Genomic DNA, 13,105 nt, shown 5'->3' on the forward strand with positions numbered 1-13,105 from the left:
CTGATCTCACTCATACTCTCACTACCCATCCAGATACATCACTGACCTCACTCATACTGTCACTACCCATCCAGGTATATCACTGACCTCACTCATACTGTCACTACCCATCCAGATACATCACTGATCTCACTCATACTGTCACTCCCCATCCAGATACATCACTGACCTTACTCATACTGTCACCGCCCATGCAGTTACATCACTGACCTTACTCATACTGTCACTACCCATCCAGATACATCAGTGACCTCACTCATACTGTCACTACCCATCCAGATCCACCACTGACCTCACTCATACTGTCACTAGCCATCCAGATACATCACTAACCTCACTCATACTGTCACTACCCATCCAGATACATCACTGACCTCACTCATACTGTCACTACCCATCCAGGTACATCACTGACCTCACTCATACTGTCACTACCCTTCCAGGTACATAACTGATCTCAATCATACTGTCACTACCCATCCAGATACATCACTGACCTCACTCATACTGTCACTACCCATCCAGATACATCACTGATCTCACTCATACTGTCACTACCCATCCAGATACATCACTGATCTCACTCATACTGTCACTACCCATCCAGATACATCACTGATCTCACTCATACTGTCACTACCCATCTAGGTACATCACTGACATCACTCATACTGTCACTACCCATCCAGTTACATCACTGACCTCACTCATACTGTCACTGCCGTCCAGATACATCACTGATCTCACTCATACTGTCACTCCCCATCCAGATAAATCACTGACCTCACTCATAATGTCACTACCCATCCAGATACATCACTGACCTCACTCATAATGGCACTACCCATCCAGATACATCACTGACCTCACTCATACTGTCACTACCCATCCAGATACATCACTGACATCACTCATACTGTCACTACCCATCCAGATACATCACTGACCTCACTCATACTGTCACTACCCATCCAGATACATCACTGACCTCACTCATACTGTCACTACCCATCCAGATACATTACTGACCTCACTGATACTGTCACTACCCATCCAGATACATTACTGACATCACTCATACTGTCACTACCCATCCAGATACATCACTGATCTCACTCAGACTGTCACTACCCATCCAGATACATCACTGACCTCACTCATACTCTCACTACCCATCCAGATACATCACTGATCTCACTCATACTGTCACTACCCATCCAGATACATCACTGATCTCACTCATACTGTCACTACCCATCCAGATACATCACTGATCTCACTCATACTGTCACTACCCATCCAGATACATCACTGATCTCACTCATACTCACACTACCCATCCAGATACATCACTGACCTCACTCATACTGTCACTACCCATCCAGATACATCACTGACCTCACTCATACTGTCACTACCCATCCAGGTACATCACTGACCTCACTCATACTGTCACTACCCATCCAGATACATCACTGATCTCACTCCTACTGTCACTACCCATCCAGATACATCACTGATCTCACTCATACTGTCACTACCCATCCAGATACATCACTGACCTCACTCATACTGTCACTACCCATCCAGATACATCACTGATCTCACTCATACTCTCACTACCCATCCAGATACATCACTGACCTCACTCATACTGTCACTACCCATCCAGGTACATCAGTGACCTCACTCATACTGTCACTACCCATCCAGATACATCACTGACCTCACTCATACTGTCACTACCCATCCAGTTACATCACTGACCTCACTCATACTGTCACTACCCATCCAGGTATATCACTGACCTCACTCATACTGTCACTACCCATCCAGATACATCACTGATCTCACTCATACTGTCACTCCCCATCCAGATACATCACTGACCTTACTCATACTGTCACCGCCCATGCAGTTACATCACTGACCTTACTCATACTGTCACTACCCATCCAGATACATCAGTGACCTCACTCATACTGTCACTACCCATCCAAATCCACCACTGACCTCACTCATACTGTCACTACCCATCCAGATACATCACTAACCTCTCTCATACTGTAACTACCCATCCAGATACATCACTGACCTCACTCATACTATCACTACCCATCCAGATACATCACTGACCTCACTCATACTGTCACTACCCATCCAGATACATCACTGACCTCACTCATACTGTCACTACCCATCCAGGTACATCACTGACCTCACTCATACTGTCACTACCCATCCAGGTACATAACTGATCTCAATCATACTGTCACTACCCATCCAGGTACATCACTGACCTCACTCATACTGTCACTACCCATCCAGATACATCACTGACCTCACTCATACTGTCACTACCCATCCAGATACATCACTGACCTCACTCATACTGTCACTACCCATCCAGATATATCACTGACCTCACTCATACTGTCACTACCCATCCAGGTACATCACTGACCTCACTCATACTGTCACTACCCATCCAGATACATCACTGACCTCACTCATACTGTCACTACCCATCCAGATACATCACTGATCTCATTCATACTGTCACTACCCATCCAGATACATCACTGATCTCACTCATATTGTCACTACCCATCCAGATACATCACTGACATCGCTCATACTGTCACTACCCATCCAGATACATCACTGACCTCACTCATACTGTCACTACCCATCCAGATACATCACTGACCTCACTCATACTGTCACTACCCATCCAGATACATCACTGACCTCACTCATACTGTCACTACCCATCCAGATACATTACTGACCTCACTGATACTGTCACTACCCATCCAGATACATTACTGACATCACTCATACTGTCACTACCCATCCAGATACATCACTGATCTCACTCAGACTGTCACTACCCATCCAGATACATCACTGACCTCACTCATACTCTCACTACCCATCCAGATACATCACTGATCTCACTCATACTGTCACTACCCATCCAGATACATCACTGATCTCACTCATACTGTCACTACCCATCCAGATACATCACTGATCTCACTCATACTGTCACTACCCATCCAGATACATCACTGATCTCACTCATACTCACACTACCCATCCAGATACATCACTGACCTCACTCATACTGTCACTACCCATCCAGATACATCACTGACCTCACTCATACTGTCACTACCCATCCAGGTACATCACTGACCTCACTCATACTGTCACTACCCATCCAGATACATCACTGATCTCACTCATACTGTCACTACCCATCCAGATACATCACTGATCTCACTCATACTGTCACTACCCATCCAGATACATCACTGACCTCACTCATACTGTCACTACCCATCCAGATACATCACTGATCTCACTCATACTGTCACTACCCATCCAGATACATCACTGACCTCACTCATACTGTCACTACCCATCCAGGTACATCACTGACCTCACTCATACTGTCACTACCCATCCAGATACATCACTGATCTCACTCATACTCTCACTACCCATCCAGATACATCACTGACCTCACTCATACTGTCACTACCCATCCAGGTACATCACTGACCTCACTCATACTGTCACTACCCATCCAGATACATCACTGACCTCACTCATACTGTCACTACCCATCCAGATACATCACTGACCTCACTCATACTGTCACTACCCATCCAGGTATATCACTGACCTCACTCGTACTGTCACTACCCATCCAGATACATCACTGATCTCACTCATACTGTCACTCCCCATCCAGATACATCACTGACCTTACTCATACTGTCACCGCCCATGCAGTTACATCACTGACCTTACTCATACTGTCACTACCCATCCAGATACATCAGTGACCTCACGCTTACTGTCACTACCCATCCAGATCCACCACTGACCTCACTCATACTGTCACTACCCATCCAGATACATCACTGACCTCAGTCATACTGTCACTACCATTCAGATACATCACTGACCTCACTCATACTGTCACTAACCATCCAGGCACATCACTGACCTCACTCATACTGTCACTACCCATCCAGATACATCACTGATCTCACTCATACTGTCAATACCCATCCAGATACATCACTGACCTCACTCATACTGTCACTACCCATCCAGATACATCACTGACCTCACTCATACTGTCACTACCCATCCAGATACATCACTGACCTCACTCATACTGTCACTACCCATCCAGATACATCACTGATATCACTCATACTGTCACTACCCATCCAGATACATCACTGACCTCACTCATACTGTCACTACCCATCCAGATACATCACTGATCTCATTCATACTGTCACTACCCATCCAGATACATCACTGACTTCACTCATACTATCACTACCCATCCAGATACATCACTGACCTCACTCACACTGTCACTACCCATCCAGATACATCACTGACCTCACTCATACTGTCACTACCCATCCAGATACATCACTGACCTCACTCATACAGTCACTACCCATCCAGATACATCACTGACCTCACTCATACTGTCACTACCCATCCAGATGCATCACTGATCTCACTCATACTGTCACTACCCATCCAGATACATCACTGATCTCACTCATACTGTCACTACCCATCCAGATACATCACTGATCTCACTCATACTGTCACTACCCATCCAGGTACATCACTGACCTCACTCATACTGTCACTACCCATCCAGTTACATCACTGACCTCACTCATACTGTCACTACCGTCCAGATACATCACTGATCTCACTCATACTGTCACTACCCATCCAGATAAATCACTGACCTCACTCATACTGTCACTACCCGTCCAGATACATCACTGACCTCACTCATAATGTCACTACCCATCCAGATACATCACTGACCTCACTCATACTGTCACTACACATCCAGATACATCACTGACATCACTCATACTGTCACTACCCTCCAGATACATCACTGACCTCACTCATACTGTCACTACCCATCCAGATACATCACTGATCTCACTCATACTGTCAGTACCCATCCAGATACATCACTGACCTCACTCATACTGTCACTACCCATCCAGATACATCACTGATCTCACTCATACTCTCACTACCCATCCAGATACATCACTGACCTCACTCATACTGTCACTACCCATCCAGTTACATCACTGACCTCACTCATACTGTCACTACCGTCCAGATACATCACTGATCTCACTCATACTGTCACTACCCATCCAGATAAATCACTGACCTCACTCATACTGTCACTACCCGTCCAGATACATCACTGACCTCACTCATAATGTCACTACCCATCCAGATACATCACTGACCTCACTCATACTGTCACTACACATCCAGATACATCACTGACATCACTCATACTGTCACTACCCTCCAGATACATCACTGACCTCACTCATACTGTCACTACCCATCCAGATACATCACTGATCTCACTCATACTGTCAGTACCCATCCAGATACATCACTGACCTCACTCATACTGTCACTACCCATCCAGATACATCACTGATCTCACTCATACTCTCACTACCCATCCAGATACATCACTGACCTCACTCATACTGTCACTACCCATCCAGGTACATCACTGACCTCACTCATACTGTCACTACCCATCCAGATACATCACTGACCTCACTCATACTGTCACTACCCATCCAGATACATCACTGACCTCACTCATACTGTCACTACCCATCCAGGTATATCACTGACCTCACTCGTACTGTCACTACCCATCCAGATACATCACTGATCTCACTCATACTGTCACTCCCCATCCAGATACATCACTGACCTTACTCATACTGTCACCGCCCATGCAGTTACATCACTGACCTTACTCATACTGTCACTACCCATCCAGATACATCAGTGACCTCACGCTTACTGTCACTACCCATCCAGATCCACCACTGACCTCACTCATACTGTCACTACCCATCCAGATACATCACTGACCTCACTCATACTGTCACTACCATTCAGATACATCACTGACCTCACTCATACTGTCACTAACCATCCAGGCACATCACTGACCTCACTCATACTGTCACTACCCATCCAGATACATCACTGATCTCACTCATACTGTCAATACCCATCCAGATACATCACTGACCTCACTCATACTGTCACTACCCATCCAGATACATCACTGACCTCACTCATACTGTCACTACCCATCCAGATACATCACTGACCTCACTCATACTGTCACTACCCATCCAGATACATCACTGATATCACTCATACTGTCACTACCCATCCAGATACATCACTGACCTCACTCATACTGTCACTACCCATCCAGATACATCACTGATCTCATTCATACTGTCACTACCCATCCAGATACATCACTGACTTCACTCATACTATCACTACCCATCCAGATACATCACTGACCTCACTCACACTGTCACTACCCATCCAGATACATCACTGACCTCACTCATACTGTCACTACCCATCCAGATACATCACTGACCTCACTCATACAGTCACTACCCATCCAGATACATCACTGACCTCACTCATACTGTCACTACCCATCCAGATGCATCACTGATCTCACTCATACTGTCACTACCCATCCAGATACATCACTGATCTCACTCATACTGTCACTACCCATCCAGATACATCACTGATCTCACTCATACTGTCACTACCCATCCAGGTACATCACTGACCTCACTCATACTGTCACTACCCATCCAGTTACATCACTGACCTCACTCATACTGTCACTACCGTCCAGATACATCACTGATCTCACTCATACTGTCACTACCCATCCAGATAAATCACTGACCTCACTCATACTGTCACTACCCGTCCAGATACATCACTGACCTCACTCATAATGTCACTACCCATCCAGATACATCACTGACCTCACTCATACTGTCACTACACATCCAGATACATCACTGACATCACTCATACTGTCACTACCCTCCAGATACATCACTGACCTCACTCATACTGTCACTACCCATCCAGATACATCACTGATCTCACTCATACTGTCAGTACCCATCCAGATACATCACTGACCTCACTCATACTGTCACTACCCATCCAGATACATCACTGATCTCACTCATATTGTCACTACCCATCCAGATACATCACTGACCTCACTCATACTGTCACTACCCATCCAGATACATCACTGACCTCACTCATACTGTCACTACTCATCCAGATACATCACTGACATCACTCATACTGTCACTACCCATCCAGATACATTACTGACCTCACTGATACTGTCACTACCCATCCAGATACATTACTGACATCACTCATACTGTCACTACCCATCCAGATACATCACTGATCTCACTCAGACTGTCACTACCCATCCAGATATTTCACTGACCTCACTCATACTGTCACTACCCATCCAGATACATCACTGATCTCACTCATACTGTCACTACCCATCCAGATACATCACTGATCTCACTCATACTGTCACTACCCTTCCAGATACATCACTGATCTCACTCATACTGTCACTACCCATCCAGATACATCACTGATCTCACTCATACTCACACTACCCATCCAGATACATCACTGACCTCACTCATACTGTCACTACCCATCCAGATACATCACTGATCTCACTCATACTGTCACTACCCATCCAGATACATCACTGATCTCACTCATACTGTCACTACCCATCCAGATACATCACTGACCTCACTCATACTGTCACTACCCATCCAGATACATCACTGATCTCAGTCATACTCTCACTACCCATCCAGATACATCACTGACCTCACTCATACTGTCACTACCCATCCAGATACATCACTGATCTCAGTCATACTCTCACTACCCATCCAGATACATCACTGACCTCACTCATACTGTCACTACCCATCCAGGTACATCACTGACCTCACTCATACTGTCACTACCCATCCAGATACATCACTGACCTCACTCATACTGTCACTACCCATCCAGATACATCACTGACCTCACTCATACTGTCACTACCCATCCAGATATATCACTGACCTCACTCATACTGTCACTACCCATCCAGGTACATCACTGACCACACTCATACTGTCACTACTCATCCAGATACATCACTGACATCACTCATACTGTCACTACCCATCCAGATACATCACTGACCTCACTCACACTGTCACTACCCATCCAGATACATCACTGACCTCACTCATACTGTCACTACCCATCCAGATACATCACTGACCTCACTCATACTGTCACTACCCATCCAGATACATCACTGACCTCACTCATACTGTCACTACCCATCCAGATACATCACTGACCTCACTCATACTGTCACTACCCATCCAGATACATCTGCTGCAAAGGAGGGCAGGAAAAAGAGTGGCAGCGCGATAGTGATAGGGGATTCGATGGTGAGGGGAATAGATAGGCGTTTCTGCGGACGCAACCGAGACTCCAGGATGGTATGTTGCCTCCCTGGTGCAAGGGTCAAGGATGTCTCGGAGCGGGTGCAGGACATTCTGAAATGGGAGGGAGAACAGCCAGTTGTCGTGGTGCACATTGGTACCAACGACATAGGTAAAAAAAGGGATGAGGTCCTACGAAAAGAATTTAAGGAGCTAGGAGCTAAATTAAAAAGTAGGACCTCAAAAGTAGTAATCTCGGGATTGCTACCAGTGCCACGTGCTAGTCAGAGTAGGAATCGCAGGATAGCGCAGATGAATACATGGCTTGAGCAGTGGTGCAGCAGGGAGGGATTCAAATTCTTGGGGCATTGGAACCGGTTCTGGGGGAGGTGTGACCAGTACAAACCGGACGGTCTGCACCTGGGCAGGTCCGGAACCAATGTCCTAGGGGGAATGTTTGCTAGTGCTGTTGGGGAGGAGTTAAACTAATATTGCAGGGGGATGGGAACCTATACAGGGAGACAGAGGGAGACAAAAAGGAGGCAAAAGCAAAAGACAGAAAGGAGATGAGGAAAAGTGGAGGGCAGAGAAACCCAAGGCAAAGAACAAAAAGGGCCACTGTACAGCAAAATTCTAAAAGGACAAAGGGTGTTAAAAAAACAAGCCTGAAGGCTTTGTGTCTTAATGCAAGGAGTATCCGCAATAAAGTGGATGAATTAATTGTGCAAATAGATGTTAACAAATATGATGTGATTGGGATTACGGAGACGTGGCTCCAGGATGATCAGGGCTGGGAACTCAACATCCAGGGGTATTCAACATTCAGGAAGGATAGAATAAAAGGAAAAGGAGGTGGGGTAGCATTGCTGGTTAAAGAGGAGATTAATGCAATAGTTAGGAAAGACATTAGCTTGGATGATGTGGAATCTATATGGGTAGAGCTGCAGAACACTAAAGGGCAAAAATCGTTAGTGGGAGTTGTGTACAGACCTCCAAACAGTAGTAGTGATGTTGGAGAGGGCATCAAACAGGAAATTAGGAGTGCATGCAATAAAGGTGCAGCAGTTATAATGGGTGACTTTAATATGCACATAGATTGGGCTAGCCAAACTGGAAGCAATACGGTGGAGGAGGATTTCCTGGAATGCATAAGGGATGGTTTTCTAGACCAATATGTCGAGGAACCAACTAGGGGAGAGGCCATCTTAGACTGGGTGTTGTGTAATGAGAGAGGATTAATTAGCAATCTCATTGTGCGAGGCCCCTTGGGGAAGAGTGACCATAATATGGTGGAATTCTGCATTAGGATGGAGAATGAAACAGTTAATTCAGAGACCATGGTCCAGAACTTAAAGAAGGGTAACTTTGAAGGTATGAGGCATGAATTGGCTAAGATAGATTGGCTAATGATACTTAAGGGGTTGACTGTGGATGGGCAATGGCAGACATTTAGAGAACGCATGGATGAATTACAACAATTGTACATTCCTGTCTGGCGTAAAAATAAAAAAGGGAAGGTGGCTCAACCGTGGCTATCTAGGGAAATCAGGGATAGTATTAAAGCCAAGGAAGTGGCATACAAATTGGCAAGAAATAGCAGCGAACCTGGGGACTGGGAGAAATTTAGAACTCAGCAGAGGAGGACAAAGGGTTTGATTAGGGTAGGGAAAATGGAGTACGAGAAGAAGCTTGCAGGGAACATTAAGGCGGATTGCAAAAGTTTCTATAGGTATGTAAAGAGAAAGAGGTTAGTAAAGACAAACGTAGGTCCCCTGCAGTCAGAATCAGGGGAAGTCATAACGGGGAACAAAGAAATGGCAGACCAATTGAACAAGTACTTTGGTTCAGTATTCACTAAGGAGGACACAAACAACCTTCCGGATATAAAAGTGGTCAGAGGGTCTATTAAGGAGGAGGAACTGAGGGAAATCTTTATTAGTCGGGAAATTGTGTTGGGGAAATTGATGGGATTGAAGGCCGATAAATCCCCAGGGCCTGATGGACTGCATCCCAGAGTACTTAAGGAGGTGGCCTTGGAAATAGCGGATGCATTGACAGTCATTTTCCAACATTCCATTGACTCTGGATCAGTTCCTATCGAGTGGAGGGTAGCCAATGTAACCCCACTTTTTAAAAAAGGAGGGAGAGAGAAAGCAGGAAATTATAGACCGGTCAGCCTGACCTCAGTAGTGGGTAAAATGATGGAATCAATTATTAAGGATGTCATAGCAGCGCATTTGGAAAATGGTGACATGATAGGTCCAAGTCAGCATGGATTTGTAAAAGGGAGATCATGCTTGACAAATCTTCTGGAATTTTTTGAGGATGTTTCCAATAAAGTGGACAAAGGAGTACCAGTTGATGTGGTATATTTGGACTTTCAGAAGGCTTTCGACAAGGTCCCACACAGGAGATTAATGTGCAAAGTTAAAGCACATGGGATTGGGGGTAGTGTGCTGACGTGGATTGAGAACTGGTTGTCAGACAGGAAGCAAAGAGTAGGAGTAAATGGGTACTTTTCGGAATGGCAGGCAGTGACTAGTGGGGTACCGCAGGGTTCTGTGCTGGGGCCCCAGCTGTTTACATTATACATTAATGATTTAGACGAAGGGATTAAATGTAGTATCTCCAAATTTGCGGATGACACTAAGTTGGGTGGCAGTGTGAGCTGCGAGGAGGATGCTATGAGGCTACAGAGTGACTTGGATAGGTTAGGTGAGTGGGCAAATGCGTGGCAGATGAAGTATAATGTGGATAAATGTGAGGTTATCCACTTTGGTGGTAAAAACAGAGAGACAGACTATTATCTGAATGGTGACAGATTAGGAAAAGGGAAGGTGCAACGAGACCTGGGTGTCATGGTACATCAGTCATTGAAGGTTGGCATGCAGGTACAGCAGGCGGTTAAGAAAGCAAATGGCATGTTGGCCTTCATAGCGAGGGGATTTGAGTACAGGGGCAGGGAGGTGTTGCTACAGTTGTACAGGGCCTTGGTGAGGCCACACCTGGAGTATTGTGTACAGTTTTGGTCTCCTAACTTGAGGAAGGACATACTTGCTGTTGAGGGAGTGCAGCGAAGATTCACCAGACTGATTCCCGGGATGGTGGGACTGACCTATCAAGAAAGACTGAATCAACTGGGCTTGTATTCACTGGAGTTCAGAAGAGTGAGAGGGGACCTCATAGAAACGTTTAAAATTCTGACGGGTTTGGACAGGTTGGATGCAGGAAGAATGTTCCCAATGTTGGGGAAGTCCAGAACCAGGGGTCACAGTCTAAGGATAAGGGGTAAGCCATTTAGGACCGAGATAAGGAGAAACTTCTTCACCCAGAGAGTGGTGAACCTGTGGAATTCTCTACCACAGGAAGTAGTTGAGGCCAATTCACTAAATATATTCAAAAGGGAGTTAGATGAAGTCCTTACTACTCGGGGGATCAAGGGGTATGGCGTGAAAGCAGGAAGTGGGTACTGAAGTTTCATGTTTAGCCATGAACTCGTTGAATGGCGGTGCAGGCTAGAAGGGCTGAATGGCCTGCTCCTGCACCTATTTTCTATGTTTCTATGTTTCTATCACTGACCTCACTCATACTGTCATTACACATCCAGATACAACACTGACCTCACTCATACTGTCACTCCCCATCCAGATACATCACTGACCTCACTCATACAGTCACTACCCATCCAGATACATCACTGACCTCACTCATACTGTCACTACCCATCCAGATACATCACTGATCTCACTCATACTGTCACTACCCATCCAGATACATCACTGATCTCACTCATACTGTCACTACCCATCCAGATACATCACTGATCTCACTCATACTGTCACTACACATCCAGGTACATCACTGACCTCACTCATACTGTCACTACCCATCCAGATACATCACTGACCTCACTCATACTGTCACTATCCATCCAGGTACATCACTGACCTCACTCATACTGTCACTACCCATCCAGATACATCACTGACCTCACTCATACTGTCACTACCCATCCAGGTACATCACTGACCTCACTCACACTGTCACTACCCATGCAGATACATCACTGATCTCACTCATACTGTCACTACCCATCCAGATATATCACTGACCTCACTCATACTGTCACTATCCATCCAGGTACATCACTGACCTCACTCATACTGTCACTACCCATCCAGATACATCACTGACCTCACTCATACTGTCACTACCCATCCAGATACATCACTGACCTCACTCACACTGTCACTACCCATCCAGATACATCACTGCCCACATTCAAACTGTCACTACCCATCCAGATACATCACTGACCTCACTCATACAGTCACTACCCATCCAGATACATCACTGACCTCACTCACACTGTCACTACCCATCCAGATACATCACTGATCTCACTCATACTGTCACTACCCATCCAGATACATCACTGGTCTCACTCATACTGTCACTACCCATCCAGATACATCACTGATCTCACTCATACTGTCACTACCCATCCAGGTACATCACTGACCTCACTCATACTGTCACTACCCATCCAGTTACATCACTGACCTCACTCATACTGTCACTACCGTCCAGATACATCACTGATCTCACTCATACTGTCACTGCCATCCAGATAAATCACTGACCTCACTCATACTGTC

This window comes from Pristiophorus japonicus, chromosome 18, assembly GCF_044704955.1.
Source record: "Pristiophorus japonicus isolate sPriJap1 chromosome 18, sPriJap1.hap1, whole genome shotgun sequence".
NCBI classification, from domain to species: domain Eukaryota; kingdom Metazoa; phylum Chordata; class Chondrichthyes; family Pristiophoridae; genus Pristiophorus; species Pristiophorus japonicus.